This window comes from Halichoerus grypus, chromosome 4 (genome assembly GCF_964656455.1).
Source record: "Halichoerus grypus chromosome 4, mHalGry1.hap1.1, whole genome shotgun sequence".
Taxonomy (NCBI): domain Eukaryota; kingdom Metazoa; phylum Chordata; class Mammalia; order Carnivora; family Phocidae; genus Halichoerus; species Halichoerus grypus.
Window position 1 is genome coordinate 11,588,365 of NC_135715.1, and position 9,245 is coordinate 11,597,609.

A 9,245-nucleotide genomic window follows, 5' to 3' on the forward strand; every position below is an offset into this window, starting at 1 on the left:
GCATAAGTTAATGTCTCGCTTGGCAAGATCTGCCTGGCCCTTGATCTAGCAACAGCTCCCCTATGCTTCATACGTGGCGGGTGAAATGCTGATACGCAAGCCCAGACTCAGAGGTGACTCTGGGTGTATCTGTCCCGCGCACAGCGTGCTTCTCTAGGGGCGTGTTTGGACCAGCCTGGTGAGGCAGGCAGTCGGTGGGATCCAAACTCGTCCGGTCCCAATCTGATTTTCTGCCTAATGAGACAATAAAGCTTGCCACGGGATTGCCAGCCTTCCAACAAGCTCCCTATAGAAGGGTTTGTCATCAGTTTCCTTAAAGTCAGAGGACTTTCAGAATTCCTCAGGTGAAAGGTCAAATTATTAAATATTTATTCTCTTTTTAAAAAAAAATCCCATTTAGTACTATATAGGTAATGATATATGTTCGTTAGAAACAAATTTAAACATATGAAAACAAATAAATAGGCATGGAGAGAAAGTTAACACACAAAGGTAATCGTTAATATTCTGGTATCTTCTTTATAGACATGTTCTTACACATTTTTCTGTGTAATGTGTGTATGTATATCTCTTTTTCACTCTAGATTGGCAGATATAGATACACGCACTCATATATATATTTTAAAAATCATATATATATGTATATATATGTTTTGAAACTTGCTCTTTTCCTCTCAAAAATTACTGAAGCATATATTTTAGGTAATATTGTGAAACTCCAACTCATTTGGCATTATTCAGACTTTGGTGGAAAAGAAAAGAAACAAAACACATATGTAAAGGTACTAAAGACAAATCCAGAGAAAATCCCTATGTAAGCTGTGGAAATGAGTCAGAGTATTTGGAAATTAGTTTCTTCTAGTTCAACCTTTTTAACTCTGGCAAGCTTTGAAAAAGATTTTTCACACCATAATTCTTTTATGAGAACATGGCTGGGAAATTCTCCTATTGTCATGCAGTCCTAAACTTAAAGTTTGCCAGATCTAGTTTTTTCTTCTTCTTTTCCTTCTTCTTCTTCTTCTTCTTTTTTTTTTTATTTTAAGCCTTTTAATTTAACTTATTGACCCCGGTATTTTTGCTATATCCATTGCTAGGATCAAATCATTATACTTTTCAAAAGCATTCCTTTAACCTGAGGTCAAACTAATGTGAAATATGAGGAAGTTATAAATAGACTGAAATCTAGAACAACCATAACCCTGATGTACTTTATCTAAATTTTTATAACTTTGAAGTGCACTGAATACAGAAAGAATGCAGAGCTTTTATTTTCCAGTCAGAGAAACCACATACAAAAAAAGAATAAAAAACCATCTCTTTCTCATTTCTGTAGTCAACCTCTTAATCCAAAAAAAGAAAATGGGGGAGGATTCAAGTCAATCCCACAAAAATAAACTGTTGCCATTGTTTATTGAGAAAATAATTCCTGGAGATTTTTTTCCCCCAAAGAACTAAAATAAAAGATCATAAAGAAGATCTATGGCTTGGTTTATTTCCTAGAGGAGAAATTGTTTAACATTTGTTTGTTTTATAAACACTCCCGATAACGAGCAGACCCATAAAACTCCCCCCTCTTTTTTGTGCGGTGGGAAAGCAGCAGCAAGCTAAGTTTGGCCTGCAGTTGGAAGACGGTTTGCTATCTGGGATTGCCCAATCTTGTCCGGCTTCTAGAAGATTCCCAAGGTCCATGAACTGTGTCCTAGATGAATAACACAAAGTCGGGGGTAGGATTGGATGAATGGAGTGAGACCAGACAATAGGAGACTTCGAAATCTAGGGAATGGAGTTTAGATTTCACCCTCTTCTTGGTAGATGGAGTCGATGACTCCAAATCTTCCACCCTCTCTGCTTCAACACCCTTCCATCGGCTCAGTGTGCATAGAGTAAACCCCTTGCTCCTTGACTTCGAGCTTGGCTATATGCCCATTGAAGACCTAGGCCTTGGGAGGCCTCGCCTCTTTCCGGTTGCCCTTTGCACTGTTGCCATCACTGTTAGATGAACAGGCCCCTGGCAAAGCAGACCGCAGTGTGGAGAAGGAGAGACCCGTGGAGCCAAGCCTCCACCTGCAGTGAGAAACAAAGCTGCCGCAGCCCAGATCGGCTGAACCTCAACAGACACACGCACACTTGCCAATAGTAAATACCCATTGTTTTAAGCCCCTGAGTTTTGGGGTGCTCTGCTCTGTTGTATTTTTGTGGTGATACAAATTGAAACTCACTTTAAGCAAAAAAGAATAATAAATTTTCTTTAAAAATACAACCTGTATGAGGCACCTGGGTGGCTTGGTGGTTAAGCGTCCAATTCATTTCAATGACACAGATTTCTTCATACCTTTTCTGTTGTATACATTTCCAGCCAATATGTATATAGTTTCTAAATTAATGTTGTTTGAGTTGGGTTTTTGGCGCTTGAAACCAAGAGTCTTGAGTCAGCAGGTATTCAAGAAATAGTAGGTAATAGGGTTCAGTTGGAAGCGCATGTGACTCTTGATCTCGGGGTCATGAGTTTGAGCCCCACACTGAGTGCAGAGATTACTTAAAAATAAAATCTTAAGAAGAAGAAACAGGAGCTAAACAATGTTCAGTAGAGAATTACCACTTAGAGCTTGCCTGATTTCAAATTCTGTGCTCTGTCCTGTAATGGCTTGAAGCCAAATGGCAGCAGGTCTGGCCCTGCCACCTTTTTGTGTAAGTTTCATTGGAACACAGTCCTGCTCGTTCACTTATGCATCGTCATAGCTGCTACATGCTTTAACAGCAGAGTTGAGCTGGTGCCACAGAGAACATACGGCCTGCAAATCCGAAAATGCTAACTATCTGGGCCCTTTACAGTAGAGTTTATTGATATCTTATCTAGAATATACAAGGAAATTAACAAAAAAAAGGTCAGGAAACCAGTAGCAGAATGGGCCAAGGATATAAAAGGGAAAATATGAAGAAATGCTCAACTTCACTATTAGTCAAAGAGATGCAAATTATATGAGATTCCACTTTACACCCACAACATAGGAAGAATTAGAAAGTCAGGTGTTAGCAATCGTTGAGAAGGATGTAGGGAAATGGAAATTCTTGTGCAGTACAGATTGGATTGTAGAATGTGCAGTGTTCTGGGAGAAGCTGAGCAGGACTTAGTAAAATCCCTGTGTGGTATGCCCAGCAATCCCACTCCTGGGTGCAGCTCTGAGAATCTTTGATCTGGTGTGTGGAGAACGTGCCCAAGGATGCTCATCCTGGCCATTTGTGGAAGGGGGCTGTCGGAGCCGCCTGGTAATATTCAAAAGAAGGGGCAATCGGATGTCCTGGGTGTGGCCTGCAGAGGGCTATGCATCAGCTAGTAGTGAACAAGATGTCCGTGGAGCTGCGTGGGTAGATCATCCTGTAGAGGAGAGAAAAACAGAACAGAATGAGACCCGTAACTCAACACTGTATGTATGTACAATTGTGTATATATATATATTGATGTATATGTATTATATATATATATATTATATATATAATACATATACAAAACAATTCTATGTGTTTTAAAAAATTACGTGCCTATGTACATATCCAAGGACACACACCAAACAGATTACATTGGATGGGGTAGAGTGGGCATGGGAGTAAGGTTTGGAAACTAAGAGAAAAATAAGAGAAGGGCCTTACATATACAGACGACAATGATGGAATTAGCTAAACTCTGTGTATCTGAATTCCAAACACATGGATGTGCACTCACAGTTAAATCAGAGAAAGTGGTGGTAGCTACTAGACTGGAGTCAAATTGGGTGGGTTGCTAGGATGAGAGATGTCTTGAGAATTCTCCAGGGAGTGTTATCACTGGAGTTCTAACAGGAACAAACCTTCACAGGTGAAAATATTTACCTCTATTGGCTCTTCCATTGCAGTATATCCCATTTGTGCCAGTTATCAATGTATTTCCTTGGAGCTCCAAATCCATCCTTCTTTGTCCTGCTATGTGATGCTGAGGCTGGGCCCTGGAAACATTTCTCCTGCCACCTGTCACAAATGGGAAATTTTACCTGCAGCAGGCCCTGGGGGGTTGGTGGAGGGGGGGAGAGAGACACTGCACGTGGAAAGGGCTTTTTGCCCTGGTTCCAGTGTCTTTGGTCTTGTTCCTGCAGCACAGAATGCAAGCTGGTGCAGCCACTCTGGAAAACAGTATGGAGGTTCCTCAAAAAGTTGAAAATAGAGCTACCCTAAGACCCAGCAATTGCACTACTGGGTATTTACCCCAAAGATACAAATGTAATGATTCAAAGGGGCACCTGTACCCCAATGTTTATAGAGCAATGTCCACAATAGCCAAACTATGGGAAGAGCCCAGATGTCCATTGACAGATGAATAGATAAAGAAGATGTGGTGTATATACACAATGGAATACTACTCAACCATCAAAAAAATGAAATCTTGCCATTTGTGATGATGTTGGTGGAACTACAGGGTATTATGCTAAGTGAAATAAGTCAATCAGAGAAAGACAATTATCATATGGTTTCACTAATGTGGAATTTAAGAAACAAAACAGAGGATCATAGGGGAAGAGAGGAAAAGATAAGACAAAATCAGAGAGGGAGACAAACCATAAGAGACTCCTTTTTTTTTTTAATTTAAAGATTTTATTTATTTGACAGAGAGAGACACAGAAGAGAGAGGGAACACAAGCAGGGGGAGTGGGAGAGGGAGAAGCAGGCTTCCCGCGGAGCAGGGAGCCCGATGTGGGGCTCGATCCCAGGTCCCTGGGATCATGACCTGAGCCGAAGGCAGATGCTCAATGACTGAGCCACCCAGGCGCTGCACCATAAGAGACTCTTAATCATAGGAAACAAACTGAGGATTGCTGGAAGGGAGGGAGGTGGGGGATGGGGTCTGGGTGATGGACATTAAGGAGGGCACTTGATGTAATGAGCACTGGCTGTTATATAAGACTGATTAATCACTGAACTCTACCTCTGAAACCAATAATACATTATGTTAATTAATTGAATTTAAATTTTAAAACGTATAAAAAATAAATTTTTAAAAATACATAAATAAATAAATTTTCTCTGTTCAAATTACTGGCATGGATTCTGTCTCCTGATTGGACCATCCTCACAGTAAAACAACAAACAATAACACAACACAAGGCTTTCCCCACTTCTTACTCTTCACAGCTGACCTTCATTGTCTCCTTTGCCAGTCTTCTTAATTCATTGCAATCAGACTCTCCCGAATGAAATAGAAGTTTTATTGACAAATTTCTAATTGCCCAAAGAGGCACCTTTCAGAGGTTTTCTCCCTTAATCACTTCCTCCAGAAAACATTCTTTTCCCTGGTATCACTACCATGTTTCAGACCATATCCTTGAGGCCAATATAGTTCATATACCATAGTAAGAGCAACAATATTGGAATTGGACAAAACTGCCCTGAAACCTCAGCTCTGTCATTTATAAAGCTGCTTGATCCTGATTTTTGTAGGCCTCAGTCAGCCTTCTCATCTGTAAATTGGGGACAATAATGATAATATCTGGTTTGCAAGAGTTTTAAAGAATAAATAAGGTAATCTATGTAAAGCATCAAAACATAGAGCCTGGTAAACAGGAGGTGCTCAGCAATGCTAGTTCCTATATCCCAATGGCCCTCCATCTACCCCTTAGTAGCTGTGAGTGACCCTGGGCTTCCGTTTCTCTTTCTTTCTATCATCGTTCTTGGACAACGTTACCACGCATGAGGCTTGTTAACTACCATCTGCTTACACAGTCATGACTTTAAGATCTATATTTTCTTCCTAGGCCTCTCTCCTAACCCAGAGAGGGGTCTGATGCCGCCTGAGCGCCTATGACACCCAGAATCTCTCTGTGTACCCCGCAACATTAAGCAGGTTCTCGCCTGTACCTGCCTGTGTCCTGGCCACCACTGACTGACCGGGGACCGGTGCCCACGTGAGAGCTGCCACCTCCGGACCGGCCGCAGCAGTTCTCCACCCAAATGGCAAAGCTCTATGCTGACACAGCGACACTGGAGACCCAATCGGATGTCCCTGGGGGCTCTTTGAGACAGAGGAACTCCACATTGGCAGCCAGCCTGAAAGAAAGCAGCAAAAAAGGCAATGTGCAGATCCCTCATGGCAATAACACCTAAGGGTAGGTGGTGGCATCGAGGAGAAGCAGCAATAGTCACGGAAGAGGCAGAGATGTAGGAAGCTCTGTCATATGCAAGTGGAGTTCCTAGAGCCAGTAGCAAAGGACACCTGATGTTGGACCGCTGGAGTGGCTGGGAGTCACTGCTTGTCATGAAGAACATGCCAAGATTCCATGGAGCCTAGACATTGAGATGATTTCCTGTCTTGCTTCTTTTTGTTTCCGTCCCTCCCTCCCTCTCAGAAATACCCTCATAGTTTTTTCCTGATTGTTGTAGTAAGAGATGCGCATTCTCTTTGTTTCTTTACAATCGATGCTGCCACCTGAAAAAATCTGAAAAGGATCTTTGCTTACAACCTGAAGGAGCTTAACTAACATCCCATCAGAGCTTCCGACTCATGTGGATCCACCTACGAAACTGACCGCAGCATTCGCTCTCCCGGATGTCCGGGGAAGGCTGCGTGAGTGCAGGTGTGCGCGCATGCGTACACGCTCACATACAAGCAGGGGCATAAAGGAGGAAGGAGCGAGGCTGGGACGTGGGAAAGCAGCGGCTGAGAAGGCCAGCCGGCGCCTTGAGACAATGCCTTGCCACTGATGTCAATAGATGCAAGTTTTGGTTCTCAAACATTAGTGGGCATCAGAGTCACCTCGATGGCTTGTTGAAACTCAGATTGCTGGACCCCCCTGGCAGAGTTTCTGATCCACGACGTCTGGAATGGGGGCCTTAAGAACCTGCATTTCTAACGAGTTCTCAGGTGGGGCTGATGTTGCCGGTCTGGGAACCACACTGAGAGCCGAGAGTTTCAAGGAGTGAGTGGCTAAGACAATTCAAACCTCCGAGGCTTGGCATGAAGTAATGGACAGATTGAAAAATTTCTATGTTGTCAGTCTCAATTTCCAGAGAATAGCAGATTTTGCGGCTTCCTGTCTTGTGAAAAACATAAAAAAAAAAAAAAAACCCCAACCCAAACCAAACCAAAACAAAACCCACAAAAAAACCCCCAAACCAAAAAAACCCAAAACCCAAAAAACAAAAAAAAACCCAACCCCGTTCCTGCCCCTGGAGTACCCCATTGTCAACAGTGGCAGGTGGCGTGGGTGACTCTTCTTCATTAAAGCTGTCATCACACTGCCCCAGCACCCAGCCCTGACTGGGACGGTCAGAGCAGGTCAGAGACAGTTAATGGGTTAATTGGCATCTCTCTCCCTTGGAATCCCGCACTTTCAGCCGAAGCCCTCAGGTCAAAGGCATTCAGATGCAATAAAGGCAATCTGTGGTCTGAATCCACATTTCAATAGAACAGAAACTCGAAATAATCAGAATCACTTTCAAGGGTGGTTAAGAGAGTCACCTGAAAACAGCTATTATGTGTCCATCATCTAGGTGAAAGTCAAATTGGGCCCAAGGAAGTGACGGCTCCAGAGCTCCCTCAGATGGATATTTTAATTTCAATTCTGTCCCCACTTGAGAGCACATTTCCTTACTGAATATGGGACATTACTGGTTGCCTACCGGATGAGTTTCCTAGGGCCGCCGGAAAAGATGCCCACAAACCAGGAGGCCTAAAGCAGCAGAAATGTTTGTTCTCTCGTAGTTCTGGAGGCTACAAGTCAGAGAGCAAGGCGTCAGCAGCGCCCCCCCCACCCCACCCCAGACCTGTAGGGGAGAACCCTTTCTTCCTCTCCCTGCTTCTGGTACCCGGCCGGCCATCCTTGGGGCTCCTTGGCTTGCAGCCACCTCACTCCAGCTTCTGCCCCTTACCACCCGCTTCCCCCGTGTGTCTCTCTCTTCTCTTCTGGTAAGGACACTAGTCATATTGGATCAGGGCCCACCCTACTCCAGTAGGACCTCAGCTTAGCTAATTGTATCTGCAACAACCCTAGTTCCAAATAAGGTCACATTCTGAGGTATGAAGCTTAGGGCTTTGACTTACCTTTTTTTGAAAGACACAATTAACCCGTAACATCTACCCAGGTCCTTCTACTCTTTTCTCCTTCCTAATCAAACCCAGATTTTCCCAAAAGCATATTAACTGACATACGTATGAGTAAAAATATCCAAGCCGGGACTGGGAAGACCTAGCCTATATGGCATGACTTGTCCCAACAAGTCATTTCTTGTGCACAACAAAATATGCTTGAGGTAACTCATAAATATGCTCTGATAGAGCTTATAACAATGGGGAATCTGGGCAAAGCAACAAGCTTTTAAAAGATGGGGACAGGGGCGCCTGGGTGGCTCAGTCGTTGAGCTTCTGCCTTCGGCTCAGGTCATGATCCCAGGGTCCTGGGATCGAGCCCCACATCAGGCTCCCTGCTTGGCGGGAAGCCTGTTTCTCTCTCTCCCACTCCCCCTGCTTGTGTTCCCTCTCTCGCTGTGTCTCTCTGTCAAATAAATAAATAAAATCTTAAAAAAAAAAAAAGATGGAGACATTAGAATGCCATGCACAGTCATGGCTAATTATCTGCTTTTCTGGCTGTTATCCCCATTAGATCGAGAAGGCTGGCTAGTTATTTATTTATTGAATCTATCTTATATCTTACCATAAAGCCTAACATATAATAGGCACTCAATTTAATAAATCTGTTTTAAATATTATAAAAATGTTAATTTTCCTATTCATTTTCTTCTCCATTGTGAGCTGTCATCTGCCTGTACCACGGAATGAGCAAGGAAGGCTCATACTACAGGAGCTGATGCTGGTTTTCTCAGCTGGGCACCAAGGAAGCGGACACACAGTTTAAGGGTGATCAAGCTGGAACCATATTCAGGGTTTGGCCACAAGTAGGTTAAATAAGACAAAATGGCAAACGCTGAGGCAGAACATGCTGGATTGTTGGCAGAGTCTGTGTTCCCCTTGGACACCAAATCATAATGGGCCCCCAGGAATGTAAACATGGATGAAGTGGGACTCAAGTGGCCTTGCAAGGGGTCAGCTAATGGGGTGATTTCAGCTCCTCTCAGGAAAGACAAGCTGGAGCAGACCCACAGAGGGTTGAGTTCAGGTTCAGTCAGGGATTTAGTGACAGGTTCCTTCCCACGCACGCCTGGCCCACAAAGCTGGATTAGAACTCAGGAGAGCCCCGTGGACCCACTTATACACTGCAAAATAG

At 43.5% G+C, this 9,245-nt stretch overlaps 1 long non-coding RNA gene across 1 annotated transcript; it reads right to left on the bottom strand.

Moving 5' to 3' along the window:
* Nucleotides 1–1,244: 1,244 nt before the first annotated feature.
* Nucleotides 1,245–4,223, bottom strand: LOC118554696 (uncharacterized). The gene is made up of 2 exons (XR_004926604.2): nucleotides 3,868–4,223; nucleotides 1,245–3,376 (listed from the first exon to the last, which is right to left on the bottom strand). It is a non-coding gene; the product is annotated as an uncharacterized LOC118554696 (long non-coding RNA).
* Between the last annotated feature and the right edge of the window lie 5,022 nt (nucleotides 4,224–9,245).